The 11,508-nt window shown below is 37.2% G+C and overlaps 1 non-coding gene across 1 annotated transcript; it reads left to right on the top strand.

The window, feature by feature from the left end:
- Nucleotides 1-10,432: 10,432 nt before the first annotated feature.
- Nucleotides 10,433-10,539, top strand: LOC122445624. The gene has a single exon (XR_006270592.1). It is a non-coding gene; the product is annotated as a U6 spliceosomal RNA (small nuclear RNA).
- The last annotated feature ends 969 nt before the right edge of the window (nt 10,540-11,508 follow it).

Raw genomic sequence — 11,508 nt, forward strand, 5'->3', positions numbered from 1 at the left:
CTCCATGGACTGTAGCCCACCAGGCTCCTCTGTCCATGGAATTCTCCAGGCAAGAATACTGGAGTGGATTCCTATTTCCTTCTCCAAAGACTTTTATTGTTTCAGGTACATTGAGCTCAATTCCACCCTTGCTTGTTCCATTCTCTGTCAACCCTCCCCACCACAGAATATATTGTCTACAAAGATTCCATAAGTGATTTTTTTCCTACATAGCCTATTTTCATCCTTAAGCAAGATCTACTTTTTAAGAGATAATTTCATTATTTATTTTTATTTTTGGCTGTGCTGTGTGTTCATTGCTGGGTGGGCTTTTCCCTAGTTGCAGAGAGCGAGGTCTACTCTCCAGTTGCAGTACCTGGGCTTTTCATTGCAAAGTCTTCTCTTGCTGCAGAGCATGCACTCTAGGGTGAGCAGACTTCAGTAGCTGCGGCACGAAGATTCAGTAGTTGCAGTTCTCCGGCTCCAGAGCACAGGCTCAGCAGTTGTGACACACTGGCTTAGCTGCTCTGTGGCATGTGGTATCTTCCCAAACCAGGGATCGAACCAGTGTCTCCTGCATTGGCAGATGGATACTTTACTACTGAGCCACCAGGGAAGCCCGAGATTCACTTTTAACAGACACTCTCTGTCCAAAATTAGGAAGGTGAAGCCACACCCTGCTCAGTTATTTTCAACCAAATGGACTATATTCTGCATAATTTGGTTTACCAGCGATGACCCAAGGTATTTCCTTGATCACTCTTAGAATCATCATGACCTGAATCATCTCAGAAAAAAATAGAAAATGTTTTTCTGATGGAAAAATTCCATTCTGGCCAGATGAAGTCTGGTATCTATGGGGAAAAAAAGCACATACACACATACATACACACACTTTTTGTGTGTATGTATTTTATATATTTTATTATATATTTTTTATATATATATATTATATATATTTTATATATATTTTAATTGACTCCCTCTCAGATGCTCAGGAGAAGTTACAAGCCTTACTAAGTACAGATAGAGAATGTGGGGACAAACCTTACAAATGAATCTGTTAAAAGGCCCCAGGAATAAAAGTTCTAATCCTCCTACCTTAGAGGGGTACAGGCCAGGTCCCACCACCTGACTATGACTGGAGACACAGACCCTGTGCAACTCCTGGCATTGATCAATAGTGTCCAGTAACCTCGATAACCTTTACACTTGGTTTCTAGGCTGATGACCACCCATACAATGAGTCCCTACCAGCTTCCAGATTTCCTTCCTCAGGATGACAGGAAAGTTTCTGAACAACTACTTCAGTATAAGATTAAATATTCAAAACAGTATTATTGAAGTTCCTAAACACTGAGGAGGTCACACCTAGAAATAATGGCCAGTGGCGGTCATTCCATTTATAGTAAATGGAACAGAAACTGATACCCAGGAAAAGTCTGTTTTTTGGTTTTTTTTTTCAGAAATTAATTCCTCTGCTCCCCATTCCTTCATTTTTAAATAGTAGGAAGTAGATCAAAATAACCCCTCTGCTTAAGTAAGACTAAACCACAAAGAATAGTAGGATAGAAAAATTATTAAAAAAAAAAACAGGAAGCAGTGAGTAGATGTTGAAATTCAATCAGGTGTAAGCAACTCTGCTTTAGGTTGTAATGTAATCTCTCTTCCATAGATGAGAAGTATTTTCCTAAAAAATATTATCCTAAAAAAAAACAAAACCTGTCTGCATAGATACAAATATAAATTTGCTGAATTACAAATGGTGTTCTGAATTCTTTAAGGATCTTAAGAACTGTTTGAAAAAGGGCACTCCAAATACAATTACCATATAAAATGTCTATTTTTAAATGAATACAGTTAAAAAGTATAAAACATATTGAATCTAAAGTAGACTATTTGATCAAATATGACAGTTGATTTTTTAACCAGAAAGACAGGATGACACTGAAAAATCTGTGTGTGAAATTTTAAAAATATACTAAATAATTTTAATTTGTTTACTAGAAGTGTCTAACACTCAAAACAAAAACAGCTATCTTTGGTCTGATAAAGACCAGTAACAAGTACCAATAATTGATACTAGGACTGAGTTTGAGGCCAGTCTTTGAAAGTGAATAAAAAGAGAGGAAGGAGGTGAGGAAGGATGTCAGCTTAGAATCTGGAAATGTAAAGACTTCAGTTCTAGAAAATTGGGGAAGAGGTGACCTCATTACTTCCCTCTACTTTAATTTCATAGTTTATCTTACTTTCATTTCCAAAATATTCATTGCAAGTTTCAGGTGGTTTTGTTGGTGCTGTTGCTGCAAAACTCCTGTTAGGAAAAATATATCTAGTATATGGAAATAAGGCAAAAGGATGAGTGTCATTGTCATACTGGAACATTATCTAATAAGAGTCAGTCGATTAGGGGAGTATTCTTTTGTTTGATTCACTATCTACCATTGATTAAAGTTCAGATGCTGTAAAGTTAGCTATTAACTTGCAGAATAGAGATAAATTGCAAATGATTTTGATCTGATAGAGATGTAAATAATGTCTACCCTATAGAAAATACAACCCAAAGATTAAAGCTTTATTGTCCTGTTTTGTACCTAATTTACTGCTCTTATTTCAGCATTCTTTTTTGAATATTCCTTTGGTCCAAGGTGCCACCCTGCTGGCTTCCTCTTTAATGGAGTTGAATATATCTTTGATTCATTCTATATTTATATAAGCATTATGTTTTTAACTATCTACCTATTATACTTTGACACCTTTAAATCTCAAACCATAATTTTATTTAAAAAATTGAGTAATCAAAATGAAATTTCTATTGGTGTACATGAATTGCAAGGAATATAATTTTATATTGTACCCTAGCTACACGAGCAATTACTATGAGATATGAAGTGAGAAATCTTGGGCATAGCATATTTGTTTCTATTCAAGAATTTGAATTTCTGCACTCAAACTGAAAAGCTAACATTTTATGTAAAATATGACATTTCTTTCATTTGAAATGAAGTGCAATTGAAGTGTGTTATAATTTTAAACCTGGGTATACTTTACAAATACAATTCTAACAAGACCCTGAGATAATGTGAAATTTACATGAATCCATGGAAAAGTTTCCACTTGAATCTTTTTGAGTATAAAATCTTCCACATTTTCCAATTATTTTTTAAATCAGTTGCATTTTATTTAGATATACTGTTGTTAGATTTATAACATTCCTCATTGGATTCTTGAAGTCTGAATCCATAAATCCCAAGATATTATCAATCTGTGCTTTTCCAAGGGCTTCTAAAAACAGAATTTTGTATTAGAATTGTATTAGAATTGTTTTATTAGAATTTCATTAGAATTGTTTATTAGAATCATTATTAAACTAAGGATATCAATAATGTATATGGAGTAAGTATTTTTGACTTTTTATTCCAGAAGAAGCCTGAAAAGTCCGTATATCCATGTTTTGTTCTTTGATAATTACATGAGTTATAGTATATGAGGTGTTGCCTTGATATCCCTGGAACAACATGGAAGACTTTGATGGTATTGGGTCAATATGATCCTAACTGGGAGATTTGGATTTCTATATTGTAAACTTGGTATAACAATGGAAGTCATGAGACGTTGATTCCTTAGGATGCTATATTGTAAAATTAAAAAAAAAAAAAAAGAATTTGTAGCTCAGAAAAGGAAGCAAAATAAATGTAAATGTTTAAAAATTAGGAGATGATTTAGTAGATTTTAAAATATATATAAGAGCTTCCTAGGTGGCTCAGTGGTAAAGATCTTACCTGCCAATGTGGAGATGTTGGTTCAATCCCTGGGTTGGGAAGATCCCCTGGAGAAAGAAATGGCAATTCACTCCAGTATTCTTGCCTAAAAAAATCCCATAAACAGAGGAGCCTGGTGGGCAGAGTATGCATGCAAAATATATATAACTAAATATTATACAAAAAATGCATCGATGTTGATATTCTAGAAATTTAAGAATATTGAAAGAAAATGCAAGTCATTCAGTCGTGTCTGACTCTTTGGGATCCCATAGACTATACAGTCCTGAATTCTCTAGGCCAGAATATTAGAGTGGGTAGCCTTTCCCTTCTCCAGGGGATCTTCCCAGCCTAGGGATCGAACCCAGGTATTCCTCATTGCAGGCAGATTCTTTACCAGCTGAGCTACAAGGGAAGCCCAAGAATACTAGAGTGGGTAGCCTATCCCTTCTCCAGTGGATCTTCCCGACCCAGGAATCAACCCAGGGTCTCCTGTACTGCTGGCAGATTCTTTACCAACTGAGCGATAAGGACAATATTTTAAATATGCTTTACTTTTATGCTCTTATTAGGGATGATGATGTTATAGACAATGCACAGAATTTTGAAAACTGAGCTATTTGCATTTTATTTTGTCTCAAGTGAGCAGACCTTTCTCTCTCTTAATTGACAATAGCCTCCAAGGAAAGACTAGCAGCTAAGAGCCTCCTGTTATAAGAATTTAGATAATCAGCTAATAATATGCCAAGGCCCTCAAAATGAAAGCTAATGGAAATAGTTGAACTAAATTATCCATCACATTATAATTATACAGCTACACAAAAGCTGTATAATTTCTAGAACAGAGCAATTTAACTGCAAATCCTTAGAGTAATGCAGTTTAAAAACAAAAGGAAATACATAGAAATGTTTGGACTTTAGTAATTTTACTATGTGTATTAATGTTGCATATTTATCTAGAAGCTATGGTACTGTTAATATAGTAAGTAACTATGTTGATTGTGTTAGGAATCTACTGATAGATTCCAACAAGACATGTATAGCATACTATATATTGTATAGTAGTATGAAAGAAAGAAGGAAATATTTTTAAGTCAAGAATTAAATTAGGAATACTCTGTTGATAGAATTGGGATTGGAAATTTTTCATGGGAAATATGCCCATTAGGCAAGACTGCCTCATTTCTTTACAAAATTTAAATAACAACCCCCTCCCTTAAACCTTTCCTAATTCTGCAATGTCATTTCTGAAATGTATCCTAGCACCAGGTTCTATGAACACCAATACTGCTTTTCCCAGATTTCTTAGAAATCACAATGCAAGTGAAAAGCATCTCATTGGACAAAAAGTAAGGAAGCTTATGAGGTTGTACCGAAATTACACCAATTATAATGGGGCTCTCATTGCCCAAAGCTGTGATTATCTGAGCATCAAAAGGAGAAAACTGGCTGAAATTGACTCATACTTGAAATCTGCAGAGCCATAAATCCATAATAATACATGGGGGTGAGGGAGGCTAATGTAAAATAACCTAAGAAAAAAGGACTGAAAAAATATTTCTATTGTTTTGTACTCAATGAAGATGGTCTTACTGAATCATCTGTCAATGAAGAAAACAGAAGCAAATAAAAGTGAAAACATCAGTTAAAAGGCATTTTCTGATTCATGGAAAATATCAATAGAAAGACTTAATAAGGTATAACCTGGGTAAAGAGAAAGCCACAGAAAAGGTACACATCCAACTAAAGCCATCTTAAATATTTTTAAGACTTATATGATCTGAAGAATATAAAAGAACACAAAATTTCACCAGGTCCCAAGACTAAATTTCTCAGCATTCCCAAGTGAGATTGACTTGGGTGGGAACTGCAGAGTTCTATGGTTAAACAGAAGAATCAAGAAATAGAAAGAAATGGAATTCAGGGGAACCGGCTAAAGGATCACCACCCTCTTGAGGATAGAGGATAATTGACATAAAAGTCATAGGTGGGAGAATTTCATTGGTGGTTCAGTGGCTAAGACTCTCTGCTCCCAATGCAGGGGGCCTGAGTTGGATCCCTGGTTAGGGAACTAGATCCCAAGTGCTGCAACTAAGACCTTGTGCAACCAAATAAATAAATAAATAAAAGTGGGACTCAGAATATTCCTGAAAAGACCACCTGGGACTGGTCTCCAGGGAACCCAGATACCTGGTTTAAACATTACTTCTGGATATTAGGGGAGAGGGTGAGGAGGTATTTCTAGAAGAGATTAACGTTTGAAATGGTGAACTGAGTTAAGCAGATGCTCCTCCTCGGTGCTGGTGGGCATCATCCGATTGGTGGAGGACCTGAATAGAACAGAAAGGTGAGAAAGGGGAAGTTTTCTCTCTCTGTCTAATTGCTTGAGCGGACATTGGTCTTCTCTTGCCTTCACACTGGGATTTACACCATTGGGCCCTCTGGTTTTCAAGTCTTGACTTGGATTAGAAGTTATACTATTGATCCTGGTTGTTAGACCTTTGGAGTCAAACTGAAACCACACCATTGATTTTCCTGGGTCCCCAACTTATTCATGGTAGATTGTGGAGCTTGAGAGCCTCCACAATTGTTTGAGCCAAGTCCTTAAAATAAATCTCTTTACATTGACTCTTTCTCTGGAGCTCCTTGAGCAATACCACGGTACAAGGAAGCCTGAAAGACCTACATGAAGACACAGGACAAGTAACCTCAGGACTGCACTATAAATCTGAAAAACCATTCATTCCTTCTTTATCTCACTTTTGTTGCTCTGTATAAGACATTTTCCTTCTAACCCATTTCTCACAGGTTCACCTTTCCCAAGTATCTCTCACAGTGAATAATGACAGCACTTAAAAAGGCAGAGTTAACAGAGTTAATTAATAATTAAAAAAAAAAAAAAAAAGGTAGTTATAGGGACTTCCCTGGTGATCCAGTGGCTAAGACCCTACACTCTCAATGTAGGGGGCCCAGGTTCTATCCCTGGTCAAGGAACTAGATCCCACATGCTGCAACTAAAGATACTCAATAAGTATCAAAGATCAAACATGCCACAACTAAGGCCTGGCACAGCCAAAGAAATAAAATAATAAATAAAATAAATAGTAATAAAATGTAGGTATAAATATGTGGATTTTTATATCCAGGGAAGAGAGAAAATGATGACAAAAATCAGAACCTCTATAATCAACAGAAATGTATAACAAATGTTCTAAAATTTTAAATTTCAATTCACTTTTAAAATCCTTAATTTTTTCTCTCTGGAAGCAATTTCATGAACCCTTCAATATCACATTGCTCTTTGCTCTTCCAAAGTAATAACTTGACTCTCATTCTTTCCAGTGGATATCTGAATTTCTCTTCAGATCTGTATTTACTTCATTTACAATGTCTCCCTTGTTTCAGGGAGCCACCTTCTTCCCTGGTGGCTCAGATGGTAAAGAATCCACCTGCAATGTGGAAGACCTGGCTTTGATCCCTGGGTTGGGAAGATCCCCTGGAGGAGGGAGATCCCCTGGGTTGGGAAGATCCCCTCAGAAGGGCAACCCCCTCAGCATTCTTGCCTGGAGAATCCCCATGGACATAGGAGCTTGGTGGGATACAGTCCATGGGGTTGCAAAGACTTGGATACAATTGAGTGACTAAGCACAGCATCCTTGTTTCAAATGTATATTTTATTTTTTAAAAGTTCACATTTGATCTAATTTACTGTTAATATTCTCATTTTCAAAATATATACTTGAGTCACTTTTATTTCCTAAGAATTGAAATATCTGACTTCTGACTGATAGATGCTCCCTTGTTCTTCCTGCATGCAAATTTTATACAAATAGCAAATGCCTTAGTTTCCAAAGCCTTTGATACTCTTTCCTCTCATCGGCTTAGTTGCCCCTTGGCATGAACTTCCCAGACCAGGGATTGAACCCATGTCCCCTGCATCAGCAGGCAGATTCTTAGCAAGTGGACTACCAGGGAAGTCATCCCATAGACATCTTGGATTTCCCTGGTGGCTCAGATGATAAAGAGTCTGCCTGCAAAGCTGGAGACCAGGGTTTGATCCCTGAGTCAGGAAGATCCCCTGGAGAAGGAAATGGCAACCCACTCCAGTATTCTTACCTAGAAAATTGCATGGATGGAGGAGCCTGGCGGGCTTCACTCCATGGGGTTGCAAAGAGTCGGACACAACTGAGCAACTAACACACACCCTTTCCCATCAATGGCAAAGCCTGGGGATAAAACCTAGTATCTCATTAATCAAGTGTCTGATGACTTGGAATAGGGTTTAATTAAGATTCAAGAATAGGTTCTATGACATACATTTGCTAATAAGTAATGGCTTGCTTCATAGAATTTGGCCAAAATCTTACTTTAATTCTAATATACCCCTCGGATAGGGTAGTGGGAGACAGGTGGCCTAAAAGATCTAGAATTATCAGAAGCTCCCGATATTTACCAGAAGAACTTGGCAATTTCTGAACAGCTCTAGTCATGGCACAAGGCTATTTCACTATATTAAACATTAATATTCTTTTTTATTGAAATATAGTTGGTTTACAATGTGATGTTAATTTCTTTTGTAGAGCAAAGTGATTCAGTATATATATGTATCTGTTAACCTCAAACTCCCAACCCATCTCTCTCTCACCCTGCTCCCATCTTGGCAGTCTGTTCTCTATAAACATTAACATTCTTACTGACTAGGTCAAAATTAATCAATAATGACAACTCAGACTTGGTATTTTGTAGATAAAAGTTGGACACAATAATTTTTTAAAAATACCTTTGTTGGCATTTTAAAAACAAACAGGCTAAAGCTTGTCATTTTATCAATAAAATATTTTTGAATTAAACACATACTGATTTCTAATCACGCATTCTAATTTTTTAAGAATGCAGATGCCCTCGGAAAGTCAAAAGATTCTAGCTGCACCTCTCCACACTGTTAATCATCTGTGGGCAAGTCACTCAGATGTCAATATTTTTATCTATTGTTCCCTTTCCTCCCAGTATTGTAGTAAAGATCAATCTAGAAAATATACTTGACTGTGCTTCAAAAAGTTAAAAACAGAAAAGGCTACTGTTCTCACTGTTCTTTTTTCAACTGTGAAAAACAACTTGTATTTCATGGCAAGACAAAAAATAAGCATTAAAAATTTTTCTCTGCCTTTTGGCTTCCTCTCTCCCCTCTACTGTATTAGAGTATCTGCATTGTACTTCTGCCAAACATCCCCCATCAGCAGAAATACTGATTCAACCATACAAAGCATTCTTCTGACATTATTCTCCTAGCATCAACAAGACAACTCCTTAAAAGATAACATTCCTTTTTGATCTTGTATCTAGATTGTGCAAGCTGTCATTTAATGTACAGCCCTCTGGCTCAAAAAAAAGTTAAATAGCTGTGCAGAACAGTTCTCAGAGCTTTCTGAGATGCTATTCCTAGGTTATAATCCTCAATTTGACGCCAATAAAATTTTCTACTTCTTTCTTAGATCAACTGATTAATTTTTGTCAATACTACCAAAGAGTATATGATAGAAGGGGTTCACATACACCATCCACTCCTATGGGAACATTTATATATTTTACGAACACTCACACAAAACTTTCTGTGTTTCAGGCACCCTTCTTAACTATTTGGAAATTACAGCTCATTGAATGCACAACTCCCTATGAAGTAGATGTCCTTATCATGTCTGCTTTACAGATGAGGAAACTGAGGCACAGAGCGTTCATACAACTTTCCCAGGGTCACACAGGAAGTTGAATTGCAGAATTAAAATATAAACCTATCCGACTTCTTAACCACCACAGGAAGCTGTCACTAAGAGAAACAAAGTGAATCACATGTAGTTTCAGCTTGATGTTTGGTTTTGCATTTTCAGCAGTTATACAAAGAAACATGAAAGATAAAGTCAGCTATTTGAAGACTCGAAATTGCAATTTTACATAAAAAATAAAATTAAAAAATAAACATTAAAAAAAAAATCTCAATTTTTTTAAAGTCCACTTTTCTCTCCCCTCCTTGGGTAATAATAATAAGATAACCACTTGAGAAGCACAAGGTAGAGAGGAAAGTTTCTGGAGTTAGACTTCAGAACAGCTTAGTGTCGATATTCTTGAAGGGTATTGCAATTGCTCTTCATGAGTATTTAAGGTCAAAGAACAATATTTGTGCTTTTTCTCATTCCAGATCTGCTGCTAAATCATTTCCCACAGATCAGGACCCCAGAGTCTCTCTTTTATCTAGTCTACATGGGGGAGGAAAAAAATGGGCAGGAAGCAGAAAGATGCTACTCAGATTACACAAATTGCTGTGCTTTCTTTTCTAATCAGAAAGTGTAACTTTAAAAAAAATAAGCTATTCATTTATTTTTGGCTATGTAGGGTCTTTGTCACTGCACAGGCTTTTCTCTGGTTACAGCAAGCGAGGGCTACTCTCTAGTTGTGGTGCACAGGCTTCTCACTGCAGCGGCTTCTCTTGTTGCAGAGCACCGGCTCTAGACATATGGGCTTCAGTAGTTGAGGCTCCCAGGCTCTAAAGCACAGGCCCAGAAGTTGTGGTGCAAAGGCTTAGTCGCTCTGTGGCGTGTGGGATCTTCCCAGACAAGGGATCGAACCCATGTTTCCTGCATTGGCAGCTGGGTTCTTTACCACTGAGCCACCAGGCAAGCCCCATAGAGTGCAGCTTTGTGCTTGCTTTGGTAGCACATCTATTAATATTGGAATGACACAGAGAAGATTAGCATGACCCCTGTGCAAGGATGACATGAAAATTTGTGAAGTGGTCCGTATTTTTGAAATATGGTATAGACGATCTTATTTGCAAACAGAAATAGAGACATAGACACAGGGAACAAATATATGATACAAAGGAGGAAGGAGGGGAGGGTGGGATGAATTGGGAGATTAAAATTGACATATATACACTATTGATAGTATGTATAAAATAGATAACTACTAAGATCCTACAGTATAGCTCAAGGAACTCTACTCCAACCTCTGAGGTGACCTAAATGGGAAGGAAATCCAAAATAGAGGGGGCATATGTATACATATAGCTGATTCATTTACTGTACGGTAGAAACTAACACAACTTTGTAAAGCAACTATACTCCAATAAAAATATTTTAAGTGTAATTTTTACTCATAAAAAATAAAAGGAGGCCCTTCTTCCCAAGCAGAATTTCTAGTGATTGCTGCAGGTAAGGTATTTAGTGAAGTTTAGTAACAATGGATTTCTTTTTTGGCTAGACTTGCCATTGGCAGCAATTCTGGTTTTACACATATTTCAGCAAGGTAATATTTCAAAAATGATGCCTCAATATCTCGGAGAAGGCAATGCCAACCCACTCCAGTACTCTTGCTTGGACAATCCCATGGACAGAGGAGCCTGGTAGGCTGCAGTCCATGGAGTTGCTAAGAGTCGGACACGACTGAGAGTCTTCACTTCCACTTTTCACTTTCATGCATTGGAGAAGGAAATGGCAACCCACTCCAGGGTTCTTGTCTGGAGAATCCCAGGGACGGGGGAACCAGGTGGGCTGCCATCTATGGGGTTGCACAGAGTCGGACACGACTGAAGTGACTTAGCAGCAGCAGCTGCAGCAGCCTCAATATCTTGTATCCTTAACAGGAGCAAAAAGTTTTAAACACTGCAGCAGAAAGAATAACTTCACAGTTGTTATTATTGTACAGCAAACACTCCAGGTATAAAGTCCCTACTATGCAGCAAGTCCATCCTGTGCTCAGCAGGGAAGACCAACAT

The sequence above is a fragment of the Cervus canadensis genome, chromosome 7, assembly GCF_019320065.1.
Source record: "Cervus canadensis isolate Bull #8, Minnesota chromosome 7, ASM1932006v1, whole genome shotgun sequence".
Classification (NCBI taxonomy): domain Eukaryota; kingdom Metazoa; phylum Chordata; class Mammalia; order Artiodactyla; family Cervidae; genus Cervus; species Cervus canadensis.